This window comes from Mus musculus, chromosome 1 (genome assembly GCF_000001635.26).
Source record: "Mus musculus strain C57BL/6J chromosome 1, GRCm38.p6 C57BL/6J".
Lineage (NCBI taxonomy): Eukaryota > Metazoa > Chordata > Mammalia > Rodentia > Muridae > Mus > Mus musculus.
Genome location: NC_000067.6, coordinates 130,513,469 through 130,538,404, shown reverse-complemented (window position 1 = coordinate 130,538,404; position 24,936 = coordinate 130,513,469). Strand labels below are relative to the sequence as shown.

The 24,936-nt window shown below is 41.9% G+C and overlaps 1 long non-coding RNA gene across 3 annotated transcripts in view; it reads right to left on the bottom strand.

Moving 5' to 3' along the window:
- The window catches only part of Gm16083, a 42,012-nt gene extending 18,655 nt beyond the window's left edge, over positions 1 to 23,357 (bottom strand). Inside the window, exons 1-3 of one of the 3 annotated variants that reach the window (XR_878516.1) lie at positions 23,189 to 23,357; positions 8,141 to 9,914; positions 4,074 to 4,101 (exon numbers count right to left, since the gene is read on the bottom strand). This is a non-coding gene — a long non-coding RNA (predicted gene 16083). Of the gene's footprint in view, positions 1 to 4,073; positions 4,102 to 6,208; positions 9,915 to 23,188 lie in introns of those variants that run through there. The other 2 variants (XR_878517.2, XR_878515.2) reach the window with 2 other exon arrangements.
- Between the last annotated feature and the right edge of the window lie 1,579 nt (positions 23,358 to 24,936).

Here is a 24,936-nt window from a genome sequence, read left to right as displayed (position 1 = left end):
AGAAGCAACACTAATCCACAGCAAAGTGTATCTCCAAATAATATTAATCCCACCCAATTTTTTAAAGAAGGAAAATGCTGAGGAGATCCAATTGGGTAATCCTTTGGTCAGCGACAGGTCCAAGCGCGTGGAGTTGACCTGAAGTCTCAATTCCCGAAGGATCTGTTCAAATTCAGCCATCCAATTCTGTAACATATACTGAAAAAGACTTTTTGACAATTTAGCTGCCCTAGTAAATTTAACATACTGAATGGAAATAACACACAATCCCGGAAACTTTTGTTCACAACCCTGCTGAGTTATTTGTCATAATACATCTAGTTGTATCTGGACAAGATCTATGAGTTGATTAACCAGCATGAGACCTCTCTGTATCTTGACATTAGCTGAGGCCTGTTCATCTATGACTGTAGTCACTGAGGCTGACAAAGTGTTAATGGTGTCAGTCGTCTGGACCTGTCCAGACAGAGCCAAGGCTGTCTGAATCAAGGCTAAACCCAGTTCCCAGTTAGTGGTAAAAAAGCAGGAGAATACTTGAGCATTATACATCACCGTCATTGGGAGTGGAAATATCGACATTATCCCCCAACGCTGCTCTCTTTTTATTATTGACGCCCTGGACATCACCAAGACGAGGGACATCAGTATTCCCTTGGACACAAAGGTATAGAAAAGAAACAATCTTTAATATCTATAATAATTAAATTCCAGCCACGTGGTAAGGCGGAAAGTACAGGGAGACCCCTCTGTACTGGGCCAAATAAGTTCATTTGCTCATTAATGGCTCTGAGGTCATGGAGCAGTCTCCACTTTCCTGACTTTTTCTTAATTACAAAAATTGGAGTATTCCAAGGTGAGGTAGAGGGTTCAATATGGCCTAGTTTTAATTGTTCCTCTACCAGTTGAATCACAGCTTCTAGTTTTTCAGAGGATAGGTGCCATTGAGGAACCCACACTGGGTCCCCTGTTTTCCATGGTATGGGTCGTGCTGCCCCAATGGCCGCTAAGGAAAACCCAGACCCTGTCTGTCTTGGTTTCCATTAGGTAAGATGGGCTCTATCCTTCCCTGTTCTTGATGTCCTAACCCTTTTCCTTCTTTATAACCCATCTTTGCCATGATATTTTTTGCTTTAGTTGAATACCCTCCCGATGGGGCGTTTTCATTGGACAAAATAAGGCCCAAATGCTGCATAATATCCCTTCCCCAGAGGTTAACCGGGAGTGGGAGCACATAAGGTATGAATTTCCCTTGCTGCCCTTCAGAGGATTCCCACGTCAAGGCAATGGAGCTTATAGTGGGACATGATTGATATCCTAGGCCCTGTAATGAATGAGATGACTCTGTGGTGGGCCATGCTTTGGGCCACCAATGTGTAGAGATTATACTTTTATCTGCTCCGGTATCAAGGATGCCTTCAAACTCTTTTCCGTTAATCTTAAGGCAGAGCTTAGGTCTATTATTCAAAGATACAACCAAATAGGCAGAATCATTTCCTGAGGAGCCCATCTTCTTTATCTCAGGTCCTGCAGATTTTTCCCTGGTATTATCAGGGAGGAGCAGCAGCTGAGCTATCCTATCTCCTTTACTAATAGAAAAAACGCCTTTAGGGCTTGAGCACAGGACCTGTATTTCAGGGGAATGTTGACAATCCATAACTCCAGGGTGGACTACTAAGCCCTGCAAGGTGAGTGAACCCCGGCCGAGAATAAGGCCCATGGTTCCCGGGGGCAAGGATGGTATAGGCTCCACTGGCACCGGCTGAATACTCATTTGAGGCATTAATAGGAAGTCGGAGGCGGCACGCAGGTCCACCCTTGTGGGTCTTCCTGGGTCGCCTCTCTGACTGCTTCCTGGGTCCTGACAAACCGGTTCCCATATCTTTGAGGGCCCTGGGACCGAGGGCCCGATGACCCGTTTTTTGGCACATCAGTTGATTGACTATCAGGTGGGGGAAGGATTCTGCCCTTTATATCCCTCACAGAGCGACACTGGTCAGCTCTATGATAACCCTTGCCACACTTAGAGCAAAGAGTGAGAGTCCCTCCCTGTTTATCTGGAGCTCTGCAATCTTTCTTAAAATGCCCAGGCTTTCCGCAGTTAAAACATGTCCTCTGATTATTTCTGCCCATGGAGCGGTTTTGGGATTGAAGGATGGCAGCCGCTAAACCTGCATTGCTGAGAGGTCCCCCAAGCTCTCGACAGACCCTGAGCCAGTCTTGTAAGCCTTTGTTCTTTCTTGGGGCTATGGCCGCTCGGCACTCCTTTGTGGCTTGCTCATAGATTAGCTGTTCTATCAGAGGCGCAGCTTGCTCTGACTCTCCAAAAATACGCTCTGCTGCCTCTGTCATTCTGGCCACAAAATCTGAGAAGGATTCCTGAGGTCCCTGGATTATCTTTGTTGACTGCCCAGTGGTTTCACCTGCTCGAGAGAGCGCCTTCCAGGCCCTAATAGCCGTGGAAGAAATCTGGGCATAAGCTCCCCAATGGTAGTTTGTCTGATCAGCAGAATAAGCTCCCTGACCCGTTAACAAGTCAAAAGTCCAATCTCTCTGCTCTGGAGTCAAAGCAGCTGCGTTTGCTCGGGCCTGCGCTTGTGCAGTTTCATGCCAAAGAGCTCTCCATTCCATATATTTGCCCATACTAGGGAGAGCGGCTTTTACAACCGTTTGCCAGTCGGCAGGAGTTAGTGCCATGCCGGCAAGCCTGTCTAACTGCACCAAGGTAAAATTAGCATTGGTTCCGTATTTACGGACCGACTCGGCGAGTTCTTTAATTTGTAAGTATTCTACCGGAGCGTGGACACGCCCACCCTCGGCTCCTTCAAAGACTGGAAATGCCTGTTGTATTTTCCTTTGTTCCTCTCTGGGAATGAATGAGTCTGCGCACTGCCTCTCTGCGCACTGCCTCTCTGCGCATCTCTCTGCGCATTGCCTCTCTGCGCATTGCTGACGCACTACGCAGGGCGGGGGCTCCGCATAGGGCGGACCTTGAAGCCGACTGCCCTGAGGCCAATCAGCAAACTGGCCTTCGCCAGCCGCTTTTGGCTTCCTTAACTGATTAGCTAGCACTTTACCTGGCTGGTACCCTTTTTTCTCATAATGAGCTGCTTCTTCCTCCCAGTCTGTTTCTTCAGAGGAGAATTCTTCATCTGCTTCAGAGCTACTAAGAGCTGGCTCCCCGAGCCCATCCAGCGATGAGCACAGGCTCCTTTTCCTAGAGACCTCCGCTAATTGATCTTTCTTCTTTTCCCTTTTTCCTCTTTTTCTTCTAATCTCTCTCCAGGTATTCCTACCTAACCTTAACTTTTCCTCGGGTTCAAGACCCTTGGAAAGGCCTGTATACTTATTTTGTGTACCATATTTCCTCTTTGTTCCTACTCTCTCTCCCCACTTTACTTCTGATAGCTTGTCCTGAATTTCCTCTAGAATCCTCCCTGCCTTAACCACTTGATAACATGTGAAAAGGAACAAAAGGGCTTCTAACACTAGAAAAAATTCAAGGCCAAACATTTTCCACTTTACTTCTGATAGACTGTCTTGAATTTCCTTAGAAAGTTCAAGATCAGACTTACCTCGTAAAGCTGTACTCACTGGTACTCTCGTTCCCCAGCTGAAAAGTTCTGAATTCATACAGTTGAATCCTTCTTAACAGTCTGCTTTACGGGAACCTTTATTACCGCGACCCGCAGTTCTGGTTCTGGAATGAGGGATCTTCCTTGCGCCAGTCCCGAGTTTTTTCTCGTCCCGGAATTCGGCACCAATTGTTATTAGACGCGTTCTCACGACCGGCCAGGAAAGACGCAACAAACCAGAATCTTCTGCGGCAAAGCTTTATTGCTTACATCTTCAGGAGCCAGAGTGCAAGAAGCAAGAGAGAGAGAAAACGAAACCCCGTCCCTTTTTTAGGAGAGTTATATTTCGCCTAGGACGTGTCACTCCCTGATTGGCTGCAGCCCATCGGCCGAGTTGACGTCACGGGGAAGGCAGAGCACATGGAGTGGAGAACCACCCTCGGCATATGCGCAGATTATTTGTTTACCACTTAGAACACAGCTGTCAGCGTCATCTTGTAACGGCGAATGTGGGCGCGGCTCCCAACACCTGTCCACAAGATCTATAGCTGTTTGTTCTTAACTGGGGGTAGTACTTTCCTACAGAGGCCTCAACTTTTTCCCACAGAAATCTCAACTAAAGCTAGTACTTTTCCACTAAGGCCAAGACTTTGTAAGTAAGCACTTTTGGCTGACAAGGCAGTTAACATCCAAACAGGGTCTCTCCCAACAACCACTCAGATACAATATATAGCCAATTGAAAGTCTTTATTCCAGCTGGCTGGAACCACACCCAAATATTCTGAGACTTATGTGTAGCCCTAAGTGGTCTAGAACACAGGGTTTTTAAATGTAGAAACCCTGTCTTGGTGTCTTGCTCTGTAGCTGCAGAAGGTGCAGAGTAAGCTGTTTGAAGCAAGAAGTTTTAACTGGAGCTAAGATAAACAATTAGCTGGAGGAGGTTCCACACAAACAGGCAGTTTTAATAAAGGCTAAGAAAGTTAACTTGGACATACTTACCTTTGGTTCTGAGAATAGAGTTGGGTAATTTTCCATGGGATTCTCTATCAAGGAGGTCAGATTCCAGTTAAACCAGGAAATGGCCTCAGCAAGAATACAAGATAGGGGAACTTGTGTACTGTCTTGCCCCATTCAAGGTAAAGATGGGATCTTGACTTTACACAGAATGTGGTTTCAGGATGAGTCAGTATGGAAGGCCTAGGCTTACTAAATATCGATAAAGCAGAGCTTGTCAAGCTTTAGGTTTGGTGGGGGAAAAGAGCAGAAAGTATCTTTTTTTCCTTCTTTAAAAATTATTTATAATTTACTTATATTTTATTTTTTATTGGATATTTCCTTTATTTACAATTCAAATGTTATTCCCTTTGCCGGTTTCCCTCCCTCCTGGTAACTATGTGTAGGTCTGGGCCTTGAATTCCTGATTTTTCCAAGACTTTTAACATGAAGGGATGCTGAATTTTGTCAAATGCGTTTTCAGCATCTAATGAATTGATCATGTGATTTTTTTTTTCCTTGAGTTTGTTTGTGTAGTGGATTACATTGATGGACTTCCATGTAATGAAACATCCCTGCATCCCTGTGATGAAGCCTACTTGATTGTAGTGAATGATCATTTTGATGTGTTCTTAAATTCGGTTGGCTAGAGTTTTATTGAGTATTTTTGCATCAATGTTCATACGGGAGATTGGTCTGAAGTTCTCTTTCTTTGTTTGGTCTTTTGTGGTTTAGGTATAAGTGTAATTGTGACTTCATAGAATGAATTGGGTAGTGTTCCTTCTGTTTCTATTTTGTGGGATAGTGTGAAGAATATTGGTATTAGGTCTTCTTTAAAGGTCTGATAGAATTCTCCACTAAACCCATCTGGTCCTGGGCTTTTTTTTGGTTGGGAGACTATTAACGACTGCTTCTGTTTCTTTAGGGGTTATGGGACTGTTTAGATGATTTATCTAATCCTGTTTTAACTTTGGCACCTTGTATGTCTAGAAAATTGTCTATTTCATCCAGATTTTCCAATTTAGTTGAGTATAAACTTTTGTAGTAGGATTTGATGATTTTTGAATTTCCATGGTTTCCATTGTTATGTCTCCCTTTTCTTTTTTTTAAAAACAATTTTTTATTAGATATTTTCTTCATTCTATGTCTCCCTTTTCATTTCTGATTTTATTAATTTGGATACTGTCTCTATGCCCTCTGGTTAGTCTGGCTAAGAGGTTATCTATCTTGTTGATTTTCTCAAAGAACCAGCTCCTGGTTTTGTTGATTCTTTGTATACTTCTTTTTGTTTCTATTTGGTTGGTGTCAAACCTGGGTTTGATTATTTCCCAACCCCCCATCCCCCACCCCCCGCCATCTACTCCTCTTGGGTGATTTGCTTCTTTTTGTTCTAGAGCTTTCCGGTGTGCTGTCAAGGTGCTAGTGTAAACTCTCCCCAGTTTCTTTTTGGAGGCACTTAGAGCTATGAGTTTTCTCTTACCACTGCTTTCATTGTGTTTCATAAGTTTTGGTATGATGTGCCTTCATTTTCATTAAATTCTAAACTAACTCTCTCTCTCTCTCTCTCTCTCTCTCTCTCTCTCTCTCTCTCTCTCTCCTTCCCTCCCTCCCTTTCTTCTTTCCTTTTTTTCTTTCTTCCTTCCTTGACCAAGTTATCATTGAGTAGAGTGTTGTTCAGTTTCCATGTGTATGTGTGTTTTCCATTGTTTTTGTTAGCATTTGAGTCCACGGTGATCTGACAGGGTACATGGAATGATTTCAGTCTTCTTGCATCTGTTGAGGCCTCTTTTGTGGCCAATTATACAGTCAGTTTTGGAGAAGGTACCATGAGGTGCTGAGAAGAGAGTATATTCTTTTGCTTTAGGATGAAATGTTCTATTAATATCTGTTAGATCCATTTGATTCATTACTTCTGTTAGTTTCACTGTGTCTCTGTTTAGTTTATGTTTCCATGATATGTTCATTGCTGAGAGTGGGATGCTAAGTCTCCCACTATTATTGTGTGGGGTGCAATATATGCTTTGAGCTTTAGTAAAGTTTCTTTTATTAATGTGAGTGCCCACATTAATTAATAGATGTTCAGAATTGAGAGTTAATCTTGGTAGATTTTTCCTTTGACCAGTATGAAGTATCCTTCATTATCCTTTTTGATAACTTTTGGTTGAAAATCAATTTTATTTGATATTAGAATGGCTACTCCAGCTTGTTTCTTGGGACTATTTGCTTAAAAAATTGTTTTCCAACCTTTTATTCTGAGGTAGCATCTGTCTTTGTCACTGAGGTGCATTTCCTGTATGCAGCAAAATGCTAGGTCCTGTTTACATATCCAGTCTGTCATTCTATGTCTTTTTACTGGAGAATTGAGTCCATTGATGTTAAGAAATATTAAGGAAAAGTGATTGTTACTCCCTGTTATTTTTGTTGTTAGAGGTGGAATTATGTTTGTGTGCCTATTGTGTTTTGAATTTGTTGAAAGATTACTTTCTTGCTTTTTCTGGGGTGTAGTTTCCTTCCTTGTGTTGGTGTTCTCCATCTATTATCCTTTGTAGGGCTGGATTTGTGGAAAGGTATTGTGTAAATTTGGTTTTGTCATGGAATATCTTGTTTTCTCTGTCTATGGTAATTGAGAGTTTTGCTGGGTATAGTAGTCTGGGCTGGCATTTATGTTCTCTTATGTCAACTTCCCTATTAATAACCCCGAGTTATAATTTGCCATGTTCCGTTTGGGCTGCTCTTATCTTCAACTGGCCAGTCCTCAAGGCACGTTTTCATGATTCACTTACTCTGTAGAGTCTTTTCTCTCTACCTCTTCCTCTCCTTATGGTCTCTGCCTAATACTCCAAGCCTGGGAACCAAAACTCTGCCTATCTCTCTTTTGCCCAGCAATAGAATGTAGGCATCTTTATTCACCAATGTGAGATAACTTGAAGGGCAAGGTTACATAGCATTACTTGGGTCTACTTGAGAATCTCATCATTCCTGGGGGGAGAGAGGGAGGCAACCAGGGCCAATATTTAGCACTACAATGCATAGCATCAGACCAAACCTCAACAATCCCTTTTGTATGAATAAAAAGGCTCTTTCTCTATATACAATATAGAGTAGGAAAAATTATGAAACAATCATGAAAATTATTAGGTATGAGTTATATTCAAAATGTCCAGACTGTTTGTATTTGGCAATTTAGGAAAAAGTATGTTATTATTTATCCTATCTTGGTGAGTTCAGAATTTTGTATCTAAATCTATTTCTATTCTAACTTTTATTGCCATCCTAAAAATATCTTCTTAGACCTAGAAATCTTCTTAAATCTTAACTAACTTAAGCTTACAGTAAGACTATAACTAGTCTAGTTTTCAATCCCATCAGAAGTTTGAGAAGGAAATAAATATTACCTGAATATGCAGGAAGCACAGGAACACAGCTTACAAAAATTATAGAAATGACAGAGACAGCTGATCACCCAAACAGTCCCCAGTATTCTCTATAACATTGGAGCATCTATCTTCAGTCTTCTGGCCCAGTATATCTGACAGACCTTTGGTTGAAGCAGGAAATATGAAGGATTTTCTTACCCTGTCTAGGCAGAGCTTGGTTGGCTCTTCATCCATTTGTCCTTTCTGAACAGATTTGTCTGTAGTTGAAGCATAGGTATTTTCTTTGCCCAGTGGCTAACTTGCTACAATTGGAGCAACTCCATATGGAGGTTATTGTTGATGCTCATCACCTTCACTGAAGTGGAATGGGGGTACTGTCAGGAACAGACCTGTCTCATAGTCAAAAGATCTTTTAATAATGAAATAATTTTAAATGCCATATTCTGTGTATCTATGAGGTTTTGAAGACCAACTAGACATTCGTTATTCTTAGCTATTAACTATCTGAATAACCTTAAGAACATTTTATTATAATTAATTAAATTAGTATCAACTATGATCATGAGTTTGACTATCTGACTATTGAGCTTATTTCTTAACCATCTTAATAGTTTATAACTTGTATTTTTTATCACCCCTAATTGTTTGTAATAGCAGTTTTTAAAAAGAGTAGAACTTTACGTTGATCTTTAAGAATTATGTAAGTACAATATCTCATATGAAAATTGAAAACATATACATTATGTGTATCAAAATTAACCTTAAATTTATATCAATATATAATAACCTATGCCAATGTAACAAAATATAACCTCAATTTTGCATCAAAATATAAATATCTCTATCAATATAAGATTATCACTGTAAAATGTTTTTATTTAAGAATAGATTTAATAATCTACCCCTATTTGTCTAATTTCTTACAATATTTCTATATGCCCCCTTTTTCTTCTCAACCTCTTTATCTTTATTTAAGAAAGAAAGAAGGATAGAGAAAAGGAAAAGAGATATAGCAATCTCTGAGTCTCAGCTCCCTATATAATTTCCTCCCTGTCTAAGACCATAATTATTTGTAATCATCCCTTAAAATGACAATATATCTATAATTCATAAAATGATCAAAACTATCCACCCCAACTTAAGTGATTGGGATGACAGTCTTCTTATAGTTTCTTCTTGCTGAATTGGGGAAAAGAGTTCCAGTTTGGGGGCCCAAGAGAAAACTGGAAAAATGGTTAAGTCAAAAGAAAGCTAGCTGGCATTATTGTTGTCCAGTCTCTATAGGTTGATTAACTGAAGTCTTGAATGGAGAAAGTTTAGGGCTTAACTGAAGTCCTGATTAGAACAATCTGAAAGACTGGATGAAACAAGGTCATCTGGGATTAGCAGCCCTTTTTGAAGCTGTTCTGGAAGCAAGTCTCTGGAACAGCATCAGTTTGAGGCAATATTGATCAGGGAGCTGGAAAAGCAGGTTTCAGCATCCCAGCATCCTCGAAAGTGAATCCGGTCAGGGCTGCTCTTCTGGCCTTCCATTCTGCAATATACAAACTTTGCAAGCAGTTCATAGGTTTATAAAGACATTTGTATGAAACATGCAGGGTGCACAGATCAATTAAGGGTGATTTTTTTTCTGCTCTTTTTTGAGCAGGTGAAAGACAACTATCTTTCCTTAAAAGTTAGTTTGACCACATAATCAAACTGCAATATAAATTTCCATTCATACTGTATGAAATGATGGCCCAATGAATCTTATTGGCTATGTGTAACTGAAGTTCTGGCTAGAGACATTTTTATGTCTCAGCTAGTTTCATGGCTGTTCCCATGAACAGTTAACCAACCAGCAAATCAATCATGTTACCTATCCTATTTGGTCTTCTAGATTTCTTTCTTCCTTTCTGCAGTCAAGATCTTCAGAGGGTCTTCCTCTATCAAATCTGATTTTTATCAGTTTGGATGGAATCCATAAGTTTTCCTGTATGAACATATACAAAACCCACTTCACCAATGTAACACATTTCCCGCTCTTCATTTTGAGATTAATATATCTTTGAAATAAACAGGCTGATATAATTTATCAGTTTTTTCTATAATCCAATGAATGTCTCTCAGCAGCCTTTGGTTTTTGTTCATTAATTTTTAAGAAATTTAAAGTCAATAAAGCATTACGTAATCTGTCTCTGGGAGTCTTTGATACCCCTCTTTGTTTATTAAGCATCTCTTTTAAAGTAAGGTTGGATCTTTCAATGACTGCTTGTCCTGTAGGATCACGTGGTATACCTATAATATGCTTTATATTATAATACGTAAAACATTTTATTTTACTAGAGACATATGTTGGAGCATTGAACATTGTGAGTCTTGTCTAGGTATAACTTCTAATAAATATGTAATAACAGAATCAGCACTTTCAGAGCTCAAAGCAGTTGCCCATTGAAATCCTGAATATGTGTCTATAGTATGGTGTACATGTTTCAGTTTACCAAACTCTGTAAAATGAAACACATTTATTTGCCAAATTTCATTTCTTTGAGTACCTTTAGAGTTACTTCCTGTAGGCAATGGAGTTTGGTTATATAAGGAACAAATAGGACGTTTCCTTATCATTTCTTTGTCTTGTTGCCAAGTGATAGAGAACTCTTTCTTTAAACCTTTGCTAAGAACATGGTGTTTTTTATAAAACTCTGAGGCTTCCAGCACATCTCCTATCAACAGCTGATCAATTCCTCATTACCTTGTGCTAGAGGGCCTGGTAGGCCCATATGGGATCTGAGATGTGTTATGTGGATGATGTGTTAAAATCGATGATTTTTTTATTTCTGATCACTTGCTGCAGTTGAATAAATAGCAAAATCAATTTGGAATCTTTGTGAATTAGTTCAGCAGTTTCTATATGCAAAACAACTCTTTCTGCCTACTGAGAGTCAGTTACTTTAGTAAGAGATTCTTGAAAATCTAATAACGCATAAGTATTACATATAATTCTGATTTCTGAACTGAATTATGAGAACTTTCAAACACCTTACGTGTATCTTTTGATTTATACCCAGCCTTTTCTAATTTGCATCAGTGTAAAATGTAGGGGCTCCAGAAATTGGAGTTCTTTTGATTATAAGAGGGAGAATCAAATTAGTTATTTATAAACTGACATTGCTTGCTTTTTGGATTTTTGTTGTTAATTTCTCCCATAAAAAAATCACTGTAAGCTCTTTCCCAGTGATCATCTTGAGACTATAATGAGGTTGTTGTCAGACAGAGAAGTAAGCTATAAAGAGGTGAAGATGAAAAGTTAGTTCAGATTGACTTTGTCAACTTGGGTCAAGACTCCTAAAGACTCCCAGTGCCAGGTGGCGTGGTGTAGGCATACTTAAATATGATAGAATTTGGCAAAAAAAAAAAAAATAAAAATAACACAAGGGGATAGCCACCTCAGTTTGTTGGAATGTCCAAATCCATACTAGCCTTGTCAAAAAGCAGCCTTCATTTCCTCTAACAGACCTTATACCCTACACAGAGACAAAAGCCCAGGCTATTTTGATTTTTCTGTCTTACAGTGTACTCTTGTTAAGGGCACAAGGTCCTTGTATTCCAGAGAAGTACTAAGAAAATCAGGAATGGTAAACTCACTGGGGTGGAGATGAAACAAAATATGGGCACTCTGACCAGAAAGCTGAAAGCAGAGATTGTTAATGACCTAGTAACCTTTGCGCTATCTGCAGGGTCAGACTTCACCCTAATTCTCCAGAATGATTGTGCTGGACTCTTTGCTCTTTAGCACCCAGTTAATAGAGCCCAACCTCAGGGGAGGTTTTGTGGTGGTCTGAATATACTTGGTCCAGGGAGTGTCACTATTTGGAGATGTGGCCTTGTTAGAGGAAGTGTGTTACTGTGGGGATGAGCTTTGAAGCCCAGTACAGAAGAGTCAGTCTTCTCCTAGTGGCCTTCAGATGAATAGGTAGAACTCAGCTCCTCCTGCACCATGCCTGCCTGGACACTGCCAAGCTCCCACCTTAATGATAAAGGACTGATCCTCTGAACCTGAAAGCCAGCCCCAGTTAAATGTTGTCCTTATAAGGGTTGCCTTGGTCATGGTGTCTGTTCACAGCAGTAAAACCCAAACTAACAGAGTTTCTGTGCAATAATCATTCCAAATCCAGGTGCATAACACAGCTTAACATGACTACTTACAAACTCCTTTACACAGTCCATGTGACCATGACGATGAGTTCTATAGCTTAAATGTCTAGACTCCAAGGTGTCCTCTGAGTGAGATACCATTGAGGACAGCAGGCCATAACATCCATGTGACCTCTCCCCTGAGGTTGGGCTCTATTAACTGGGTGCTAAAGAGCAAAGAGTCCAGCACAATCATTCTGGAGAATTAGGGTGAAGTCTGACCCTGCAGATAGCGCAAAGGTTACTAGGTCATTAACAATCTCTGCTTTCAGCTTTCTGGTCAGAGTGCCCATATTTTGTTTCATCTCCACCCCAGTGAGTTTACCATTCCTGATTTTCTTAGTACTTCTCTGGAATACAAGGACCTTGTGCCCTTAACAAGAGTACACTGTAAGACAGAAAAATCAAAATAGCCTGGGCTTTTGTCTCTGTGTAGGGTATAAGGTCTGTTAGAGGAAATGAAGGCTGCTTTTTGACAAGGCTAGTATGGATTTGGACATTCCAACAAACTGAGGTGGCTATCCCCTTGTGTTATTTTAAAGAGAAGTCAATTTTGGTTCATTGGACTTATTATTGGAATGTTTTTGAGCACAAGCCTGGGCCATGACAAGCCTAACAAGGCAGACTGAGCCACTGACCCTAAATAGCCAATAAAATAGTGACAGCAAAGCAGAAAATGTGATCACCCTGGGATAAGGAACAATCATAGAGGTCCAACAACCATCAAGTCCATCCACAAGGTGTTAACTCAAGGTTTAAACAACAGGAAAGTTCTAGGCAAACCGAGCAATACTGGAATAGGTATCTCCTGTCCATCATCAAGCACGTCTGACAAGTGGTCTCCACTGTGTGAAATCTCTTCTCAAGAGACAGTTCCTCCTCTGTGTGTCACAAAGCTCTCTTCTATTCCCTCATCCTTACCCACAGAAAAGATGAGAATAATACAATATAGAGAGAATCTAAACATGATGGAGTCTTTAAGAGAAGGAAAGACTTCCCTTAAAGACTGGATGGGAATGCCTAAGTGTGTAAAGGAGGGGAAGAGAAAATGTGGGATTAGTAAGAGAGGCAGAGAGGGAGGGAGGGAGGGAGGGAGGGAGGGAGGGAGGGAGGGAGGGAGGGGAGAAAGAGAGAGAGAGAGAGAGAGAGAGAGAGAGAGAGAGAGAGAGAGAGAGAGAGAGAGAGCACGAGCCAGAGGTGACTCTTCTGAAAGCATCCTGAGCAACCTTCCCCAGGAGTCACACAACAGTCCCCAGATCAAAGGGAAGGTTCGACATCTATAAACATTAAGGAGTGGTACACATCAAATGATCTAGATAAGCATAGCATGCATGCCACAGACCTTGGAGGAGCCAGGCGTGGAGATCTGTCAAGTCAGTATAGATTACTTAATTGTCCTAGAGAGAGCTGCAGAGAGGCATGGCCTGGTACAGGCTATGGAATTAGGCCTGGAGGCTCATGTTTTAACTGCATTCTTCAGGTCCGTAATTTACCCTGTCGTCCACATTAGCTTCAAACTTTCAGCAAGCCTCCTGTCTTAGCTTCTAAGTGCTGAGATTTTAGGTGGAAGGTACCCAGCCAAGAATGGTTTTGTTTGTTTGTTTTTGAGACAAGGTTTCACTGAACAGTCTTGGCTGGCTTGAAGAATGCTGTGTAGGTCAGACTGATCTTGCACTCACAAAGATCCATCTGCCTCTGTGTCCCTAGAGCTGGGATTAGAGGCTTGGGCCACCATGCCCAGCCTAAGGACTTTTGGGTCTTGTTTGACTTTCCCAGGAGTTCATGTGCTCTGGACAGCCTACGAACAGACCAGAAGACCACATCCTGCCTTTCTGTAAAGGATCAACAGATCGAGGACCACATTTTGCTTCTGTCAGGATTCTGAGACCACAGTGGGAAGTAGAGGGAGAAGTAACGCGTCTTCCGATTTAGCTCATTTAATGATCGTTTCTTCCTTTAAAAAGCCGTGTCTCCCAGCAATGTCAGAAGCTACATCCATAAAGTCTTACTAACACAACTGCCTAGACTTGAGGTGAATAAGGTTGATACCAATGGACATAGCAAAGTGGAGGGGAGAAAGCCCACTGGGCCTCATACAAAGAACTACAGATAACTAAGTAATGCTGAGAACAGGAGAAATCCTCTTTTCCAAGGAAGAGCATACCAACTATTTATTCAATACCAAATGGTCAACCTTGAAAACATACATACAAGTAACATTATACAGACTGAGAATATTATAGTTATGAGTATAGATGCACATACATATTCAAATATGCATGTAATAAAAATTAATGAAAGAGGCCATGAATCTGAACAAGAACAAGGAAGACTATATGGCAGGGTTTGGAGGGAGGAAATGGAAGGCAGAAATTATGTAATTATAAGATAATCTCAAGAATAAAAAATGCTTTTAATTGAAATAGATTGACATCACTTCCTTTCCTCCTAGCTCCTCCTGGTAGCCCATCCTTAAATCTCTCTCATACCCTACTCAAAGTTGATAAGCTCTTTTTCTTTGATTATATTTGTGACATGGACACACACACACATACTTATATGTATGTGTTTAAAGAGAAACCATTGAGTACATTTTTTTTGTTGTTTGTGTGTATGTGGTTTCAAGGCTGACCACTCCGGGAACACCAAGGAAGAGTGGGAGAAGGATTGTAAGAGCCAGAATACCAGGAAGTCTGCTGTGGGACTGTCTCTTACAAAAACAGTTGTGTAAACAAGACCAGAACAATGTGACATCAATGGATGTGTTAAGGGACCAAAGGGAACTGTTCTTGGGGATCCTGTTCCTAGACAAAGAACTACCATGAGTTTCAAAGTTATGTTTTAAGTTTTAGTTACTGTGCCTAAGAGATCCACAAAATAAAGATGCCTCTGACCTGTAAGCCTGTAAGAAAGTATCTCAAGGAGAGATACGTTCTGAAATGCTGGCGACAATTGTTAATGTTTTCATGCCCCCAAACAAATTTGTCTGACTCAGCTGAACCCGATGTGCTTGATCACATGTAGGCATGTGCACAGGAAATATGGCAGGATGTATGCCTGCTTGCTCCTGATTGGATATGGGTAGAGGAAAGGGGGAGGGGGTCTGCAGGTAGGAAGTATGCAAAAATTAATGCTTTCGCCTGATTAGACACAATGGGAAATACTGTGGCCTTGTGGGTGTGCCTTTATAAGCCTTATCAAATGGTGTCTTATTGCCATTTTCCTGGGAACCCTAGAATGCACATGGCCAAAGTCCATCAACCTGGCCTTATTTAATTAAAGCTTGCTTCAAATTTGGCTTTAAGATATGGTAGTGGTCTTACTCTCAGGGGTGGGATTGACATTACAGGCAAGCACTTCATGTGATTTGTAAAGAGGAGCAAGCTCATTCATGTAAGTCAACTTGTTTCTCTTCCTTCTAATTAGCTTCTTGACATTTTCCATGAGTTAAAGGATCAAAAAACACCACTCAAGGTGCCCCAAATTATCTAGTCCTGTATTTTGGTAACTTCAATTTAGTCTTTACAACCCCAGTTTCTCCTGACTGCATAGGACCTTTCACCAAGGCTCCTCAAACCTTAGCAAACAAATCTGTAGAGGTGTGGGTCATTTGATCTCATGAGGCAGAGAAAAAGAATAGCTCAGGGGAAGTCCCAGCAAGCAAACCAGCAGGAATCAAAAGGCACTTGAGATTAAAAACAAAACAAACAAAACAAAACAAAACAAAACTCAGGTTTATATAGTTCACAGTTCAAGGTACAGCCCATCACGATGGGACGTCAGGACAGACAGAGCTGAGAACAGCTGGTCATATCACATCGACAACTAGAGAGTGGGGGTGGGGGATGCAAGCTGCAGCTCATGCTGTCTCCATCTTCCAGTCTAAGATCCTCTGCTCAAGGGATGGTCCCACTCACTACTAAGACTGGCCTTCCCAAGATAAAAATAATCATCCAGATAGTCACACCTAGGCATGCCCAGAGGCCTACTTCAAAGCAAATCGAAGAGTCAATCATGTTAACAATGAATACTATCACAAAAGTGTATTTTATCATTTTAATCGCTTTTCCTTTTTTTGTTTTGTTTTTGTTTTTGTTTTTGAGACAGGATTCTCTGTGTAGCCCTGGCTGTCCTGAAACTCACTCTTTAGAATAGGCTGGCCTCGAACTCAGAAATCCGCCTGCCTCTGCCTCCCAAGTGCTGGGATTAAAGGCGTGTGCCACCACAGCCTGGCAGCTTTTACATTTTTAAAAATATTTCTCACCTTAATAAAGGTAGTGGGGAGACATGAAAGTGTTGCAGTGTATGCATAGAGGTCAGAGGACAAATTGTTTTGTAACAGGTCCTGGATCTTAGTACAACTGACTCCATGATGGAAGTACCACTCAGGACATAAAACTCAGCACATAGCACCACCTGCCAAAATGAAAACAAAGACCTAATCCATCAAAGTTTTTACATCTGGGAAAGTCTCTGGACTAACCTTGCTTTTTGGCTTCTGTAGTTCCGCTTCTGGCTAACTGTTCTTGTTAAGTGAAGTGTGTCAACCCAGAGCATGGGTTTTTGTTGTTGTTGTTTTTTTTTTTTTTTTTTTTTTAATTTAAAATCCCACCCCGAGAAAGACTTGTGACTGCACTGGGATCCCAAACACCCAGTGTAGTCACCACTAGCTAAGAAAGACTTTCTATTGGCTTCAAGCCATGTCTGAGCAGTGTTCTCCAGTAATACCCACATCAGCTCTTGCCCCACACTCTCCAGTTGCTGTGACATAGACAGGCTGAGCAATATGAGCATTCTTGATACTGACTTTTCCTTCACCATTTTTTTTTTCAGTTTTTGGTGTCTTTCTATTGAATCGTATTTCAATTTTTAACAAGCATTTTCTTTCTCATTAGAAGAGAATATGTGATAAAGCTAACTGTAATGAGCAGGGATCTGTGTGCCCAGGTTCCTGTGTCTGTGCATGTGAGCATGGGAAGGAGTTTGCAACTTTGTTTTTCTGTAAACACACATTCTTAGTAAGAACACTCAGCTGTTTGTCCAAATACTAACTCTGGAAGCTAGAGTTTCTTGGGGGTTGGGAGTATAGATCATGTGTGATGCTTATTTTCTGCTTACAGCTTTTAAAAATATTAACTTTTAAAGAATTTCATACACTGCATTTTGATCAAATTTACCTCCTACTCCTCTCTCTAACCTAATTCACCAATGCTGTCTTCTCTCTCTCTCCCTCTGTCTCTCTCTCCCCCTCCCTCTGTCTCTCTCTGTCTGTCTGTCTCTCTGTCTCTCTCTCTGCTATTTTTTTCCCTAGAAGAGTTTATCTTGCAGCTCCCTGATCCTCTGGCTCTTATAATCTTTCACCTCTCTTCTATAATGTTCCCTGAGCCTCAAGTGTAAGGACTGTATTTTTTGTTTGTTTGTTGTTTTGTTTTCTATGTCTTGTATTGCTACGCTCTCCGGTTGAGTCAACTGGACAAGCTGGGAGGCTTAAAAGTCACTCATGAGGCAAAAGAGTTTCAAGGAAGCTCTCCTCCTGGAGTCTAGTGTTCCCTACCCATACAGTAATTTTTCATTCCCGCGTTCCATTCCCGAGTTAGTCTAGTGTATGGATCCACGTGCTCTCTTTCAATATTTTCCTATCATAAGTGCCTTTTAAGATTGAATTCTGACATAGCTAAAGCCGTCCGCCAGTGTTCCAACAGTCCTAGTTCGTCCTTAGCAAGACCTTGGACTTGGAATTCAGTACTGCCCCTGGTATTACACTATCTCTTTGAGTAAAAGTTAGGTCACTGCCCTTCACAGGAATCTACCATCACCTAGGAAGAAAGAAGTTTCTGACCATAGGGGAAACCAGAATAGATGCTTAGGATTATAGCTGAGTTACACCTATTTACAGGAATTTACAGTGGTTTAGGAAGCAGATCGGGCTGTGGTTTTAGAGTATTGCATTATTCATGAGATGGTTAGCTAGAACGGAACTCCCTAGTTAGAACCATGACTTGGGTGTGAAAGCCCTTGCCCTAGGAGTGAAAAAATCTCACACCTGGCTTCTAAGACTATAGCTGACCTTAGATAGGGCTGACTCTGTCTCAGTTATTTTATTGCCCAGTTCCTGCCAGTCTTTGCGTTTTCATTCCTCTGTTCTGTGTAAGAGTCATTAAGCATTCAGTTACCTCATTTGTACCTTGCGGGTATGTCACCCAACTTCCTTATTGTCTTCTGCATAAAAAGTCTGATGTTCGATTTGAAAAATTACACTCAGATTCCACATGAACTCTCCTGTGTGTATCTGTGTGTCGCTCATCCACGCTTTGCCCACCCGCATCGAGAGACCCCGTTCCACGCAGACACAGGGACCCAGAGGGTCTGCGGCATTGTATTTGTAGATTACAGGGATATAATATTATATTACACATGATCAGTTACAATGAACACCTCCTCATCTAGGAAGCTGACTGGCAGCTGTCCTTATACTGGGGAATTAACCCTGACTACAGGTGCCTACCTCCTGTCTAGATTGAGGGACATGATATGGACTGGTAAATTATGAAGTGGAGAAAATGGCTCAAAGGGGAGATAGAAGGCAAATACTGAAAGTTCAATCAGAACGAAGGTAAGGCCCTTCCTGCCTCATACAATCATTAGAATTTGACAGACATCGCAGGCAGATCGATACTAGCCTGTCAAAATGGAGGAAGGACCCATCCAGTCACAAGGGGTCAAAGTCACAACAGTGGGAGTGGCTATTCCAATGGGCTGCCTTTCCTCCTGATCATTCTTGAAGGACAGGAGAGGCTGGAAGTCTCATGAATGACTCTAGTCTACCATTTGTTCCTTGTAGCTGCTCATGCAGCCAGGAAAGAAAAAGAAAAGAAAAACCTCTAGACGGTTATTGAGTCTGGAGGGCAAACACAGGCATTTCTAGGTGCACCTGCCTTTCACAGTGAGTTGTTCGGATGCTGGAGGCTGGAGGCTGGAGGCAGGACCAGCTCCTGCAGAGAACAGGGCCTGAGAAGGGTGGGTGTAGAAGGGGAAACACAGGAATTGCAGAGGATAGCAGTTTGCTTCTTTGCTGAGCCTCTAAGGATACTTTGTGCCTACACTCAGGAGGCAGATCCCAGAGATGGAAGCTGCATTCTCAGGGCCACGGGATTTACTCCTATTTCTTACAGCAGTAATTACGTCATTTCATATTTGCATTTTTAAAGAATTTCCAGTTCACAGAGGATGAAACAAAACATTAAAAAAAAAATTACTATAGCCTGAAGTTCATGTTCACATATCCTGTCCCGGCTAGACAAATTTCAGCTAAGTAGGGAGAGAGAGACTTAAATCCCCTTCTCTGCTAAAGCCTTGAGGTTAGCTTGAGACAATCTGAAGTCTGGGAAAAATCTTTTACATGTGAATTTAATAAGCAAAGCAGAAACTTAACAAGCTGAATTTTAAGCTATTTTAAGCCTTTTTACTTACTGCCTTTTAAAATTCTTGTGTATGTTTCTCTAATATGTGTGTGTGAGGAGACTGGTTTAGGGCCTCCAGGGCTCCCCACACATTTGTTTGACCCAGGGCAGTTCTTCTTCAGCTGTTCTTCAGATCCATGAGCGGCCCTATCTACCCAGCTCTTCCATGAAGCTAGAAGCTAATGAGAGCCATTCCCCTTTTCTTTTATATCAAATCCTAGTCTCCACAAACCCATTCTCCTTATTATTATAATATTCTCCAGAAACGCAGTAAGACTTGTAATCACTAATCTCGGTTCTCTGATCCTTGGTTTCCAAAATTCTTTCGAACATTATTTCTTTCTATACACGTATGTAGACTGATATTATCATTACAGAATAAGCAGGAAATGGTCCCAATTTGAGTTGTGGGTTTTCTTCGTCTCCACAGTCTTAGCCTCTGTCCCAGCCTCTGGGGGCAAGGGAAAGACATCCTGCGTGATGATTTCATTAACTGAGTTTGGTTTTGATCCAGGTAATATTTCCCATTCTATTTCTCTCCCCAAGACCAGAACACCAGTGCTTTTATTAAAGGTGAAAGGCAAATAGGGAAGACCTGAGACAGCTGTATAGATGCTTTTATTCCAGAAGGGTACGTCTTTGCTGACAACTGGAAGTCCTGTCATTCATGCCTGTGAATGGCTCCCACACATGGATAATTACAGGGAAACAAGATCATCTATTCTGTGAAGAGCTGCAGGAGTCTGGAGGTGTTCCATGCCTCTCCCGTGGCCTGGCTCCAAGAAGGGAAGTGGAGGAGAGAAGGGAGCTGAGCGGAGATACCCGTGACGTTTTAGGGGTCATTACAGTCTTTCCCCTGCTCTGACCTTTCACCTTTTATATGCCAAACTCTGGTGTTTACTGTTTTCCTATATCAACACAAAGGCTTTTACTCTTTATTTCTTTTAAAGTTACACACTGATAGCTATTTATCTTCAGTAAAGACTCCCCTCCGCTGTTTTCTTACTAATTGGATCACTTTGATGCACAGACCTTAAAATAATGCATTATACTCTTCTGGTCTGCAATCGCATTCAGAGAGAGGCCCTCACACCACTTGAGCAAGAAGAATTCCTGGAAAGAAACTGTGTCTTCAAAGGTGGGCTGACTATTAAAAGGCCGTGACTGTGGACAGGTTGGAACATTGCTGGTCCAGAGCCTGGTTACATTTATCTCGGTCCATCTTCAGCCCTCTAAATAGCCACTGCTTACCTACCTCTGTGACTGGCCTAACACCCTGTGACTAACAGATTAAAAACATTTTGGAATGTGTTGTTAAGAAAACCACAGTTTCCACCAACCAAAAGGCTGAGAGGCCTCACATAGCTCCCGAGGCCTACAGCCGAAGCTCTGACTTGCCTCAGCTACCTTCTTAATGTTTCCACTAATGTATTTTTAAAAGTGTATTGATTTATGGCCGTTGTTTTTTTCTGTTACTCTTGAGTAACAGAACTTCAGGTGCCCTTTCAGCATCTCCGCTGTGTCTAACAGCCAGAATTCCTTCAGATGAGAAGGCAATACCTATGAGACATGATGGCACAGAGACACACTAGGACTCCAGGGTCGTTTTCTCAAAACCCTAAATCTTATGATACTTACAATTCCTTTAGGAGTTTTATTTAATTCAACATGTGGATTGTGGTAAGGGTCCTCCTACAGCACATGAAAGACAAGAGGCTTAATCAGCACCAGTGTGTGCATGCTCAGCCTCATGACACCTCTGACTCCTCAGTGTCATAGCAACCGAAACTCACTCCTGTAGCTTAATGTCACGGACCTATAGCCATAGGCGACACAGGGAAAGCATACACTACCATATGAGGGGACAAAGGGGCTAGAATGTATATAAGGTGAATCCCGGATGCACTTGGGGATCAGCCTTTGGATTTGAATCTGCTGAGCTTGTTTTGGCACAAATGAAGCTGCTCCCAGGCAGAAAGCCTCGGTGTCCTGTTTCTCTGTTTAAGAATACCGTTACAGAGGACCTGCTCTTTTCTCTATCACATGATGCTTGACTCAAAGGTCAAATTTTCTTATTATAGCAACTCGCTAACACAGGCCATAAAGTATCAAACCACAAAATGCAGCTTTGCCCATAGGAGGTTAAATACCTAGGTTATATGGTGACTCCTTCAGAACTGATCACACATCCTGTGAGACCAAATCAGAAAAAAAAAATATATATATAGTTTGCACGTTAACAGTTCTGTTTGCAGTTAAGAATAAGTTCCTGAGTTTCTCAGAAAATTAGGATCTACCACAGGACTCAGCTATACCACTCCTGAGCATATGCCCAAAGAACGTTCTATCACAAGAACACTTGCTCAATTATGTTCATAGCAACTATATTCATAATAGCCAGAAACTACAAACAAACTAGATGGCCCTCAACCAAAGAGTGGATAAAGAAAATTGGGTTTCTTTACTCAGCTGTTAAAAACAATGACATTATGAAATTTGCAGGCAAATGGATGGAACTAGAAAAAAAAAATCACCTAAAGGGAGGTAACAGAAAGACAAACATGGTATGTAATCATTTAAAAATATATATAAGCTGTAAAGTAAGACAATCACAATACAGTCCACAGACCCAGAGGGGCTAAGTAACACGGAGAGCTGAAAGGGAGAGAAAGGATCTTCCTGGGAAGGGGAAATAGAGTGGGTTTTGTGGGTGGGTTTGATAAGGGGAGGGACCAGATGGTGGGGAGGAGATACTGGGAGAAATGATTGGCATTAGGGAGCGTTTCAGGGGCAAGGTGGGAACCTAGAGCCATGGAAACTCCATGGAATCTACATGAGCAACCCTAGCAAAGGCACAATGGGAGACACAGAGCCTGAACCAGCCATCTTCTGTAACTAAGCCAGGGCTCAATGGAGGGATTGGGACACCAACCCAGCCACAAAACCTTCAGTCTACAGTTTGTCCTGCCACAGAGTGTGCTGACACTGGAGTCTAGCAGAAATCATTACCAAAAGGACCAGAAAGGCTTTATCCAACTGCCAAACCTTAGAACTCAGGGAGTCCTGAGGAGGAGGAGGGGGAGGGGGAGGAGGAGGGGAGGAGGGGGAGGAGGAGGAAGAGGAGGATCTGAGAAACCAGAGGGGTCAGGGACACACCACAAGAACACAGCCCACAGAATCAATGGACTAGGACTCACGGGAATTCCCAGCACACAGGGATCAGTAAAGGTCTGACCTAGATCCTCTGCATACATGGTATGCCTGAGTAGCAGAGATTCTAACAGTGGTAGTGGGGGCCGGGGCTGTCCTTGATTCTTCTGCCAACTCCTCTTGCCTTGTCCAGCTTGGATGTGATGCTATGTGCCTGGTCTTGTTGGAACTTGTTATGCTGTGTTTGGTTGATGTCCCTGCGAGGACTGCTTTTTTTCTGGGGAGGAGGAGAGGGTGTAATTGCAGGCTTTTCTATCTGCGCGCCAGTTCCCGAATAACAAACTCAGAGGGTTATTTATTTATGAATAAATGCCTAGGCCATAAGCTTTGACTTGCTCCCTGACTAGCTTGTAACTTTTATGACAGATTTAAATTATTTTATGTCTGGCACAAGGCTAATTACCTCTCCTCAGTTTCATGCTTCCGATTTCTCAGAGCCCAGGGTAAATCTTCTGACTCTTATCTCCCAGAGTTCCAATCTTTCTACCAGAACTCCCACCTTCTACTTCCTGCCTTTTGCTAATAAGCCGTCAGCTTTTAATTGACAGGTGATGCTCCCATACAGCGCACAAGAGATTATTCCTACAGAGGGGTGGAACTGGGGGGTGGGGGGGGAAGAGGGGAGGGGAGAGGGGAGGGGGGAGGGGAGAGGGGGAAGGGGGAGGGGAGAGGGGCGAGGGGCGGGAAGTGGGGCGGGGAGAGAGGAGGGAGGGGGAAGAAGTTCCTGTTTGTCTTGTGCAGGTTAAGGTCTCTGAATGAGTTTCTGTTTATCCTGTGATAAATCCTAAAGAATAAGTTCCTGGTTGTCCTGTGCTAAGTCCTTGCGAGTTAAAGTTTCCATCCGTAATTAAGAATAAGTTTCTGTTTCTTAGATCTGATGTGAACTGAACACATGTTTTCAACCTACACTAAACCTGCGGCCCCGTTCACATGATGTAGTCCTTACCCTTTGTCTTCCCCTCTCACTGTATCGGACAATGTATAATAACAGCCAACTCTCAGCCCTGTGAACACCCCATCTCTCCTATTAAAGGGATTTCAAGAGGACAGCAGGGGCTGCTCTCTAAAATCCCGACTTAGGGAGAGGCAGCTGGACTGGCCAGGCCCAGGTGAAGAGCAAAATAAACCTTGCTTTAACCGAACAATTGTAGATTTGGTTTTTCTTCTTGCAGTTGTCAGGTTTGACAATTTGAATGGGAGCACTTTGATTGGTAAATATTCTATATTCCAAATAAAATGACAATTAAAAGGATCCCAGGACTAACTGGTTGCTACTGGAATCATAATCCAAACTATTCATCATTGTCCAACCACTATATAAACCTTGTACGATCTGTAGAGGAAATGCCTAGCCTCACAGAGACTTAAAGTAAGGGGGGGGGGTAGAGGTGGTGTTCGAGTTGGAGGGGGAATCCAGGGGGGCCCCCACTGGCTCAGAGGAGGAGGAGGGGTGGGGGAAGAATTGTGACAGGGAGTAACTAGGATGGGGGCAGTGAACGGGCTGTAAAGTGAATAAGTAAAAAAATAAAAATAAAACAAACAAACAAACAAACAAAAGAACACCAAGAAACTGTATAATCTGATACCCTTCAACTAGGCCTGGAGGAAGAGGTGACATTTTAGGCCTTAACATGTTTAAAACAGGCCCCTGCCCTAAGGCTGCTAATCTATAATTTTTTTTTCTCCTTTCCACTTGAGTAGGAAGAAAGCAGAAAGGATGATACGGGTGTGTGTGTGTGTGTGTGTGTGTGTGTGTGTGTGTGTGTATACATGGTACACAGGCCCCTGCTGGTACTCCAGCCCCCTAGAGCCAGATGACATCTTCCCTACATGAGAGCCATCTCCACCTCTACTGTAAACATCTGTAGACTCACTTCAGCTTCTCTCTTCACCACTTATGCCCAACTCCATAGGAATTCTGCTTCATTTACATCACACCAGCACTACTGGGGAGGTCTAACTTCTCCTGAGACAAGTCTGTTTTCGACTCCTGTGTCTTGCAACCCTCAATCCCTTCATCAGAAGACCCAGAAGAGGAGAAACTTGGCTGGGATCCACACCTGATATACTACTTGCTTCTAGGAGACACACATTTGACACAGCTACTGAAAATGCAAAATTGATTTTATTTACTGACAGTTCTGAGATAAA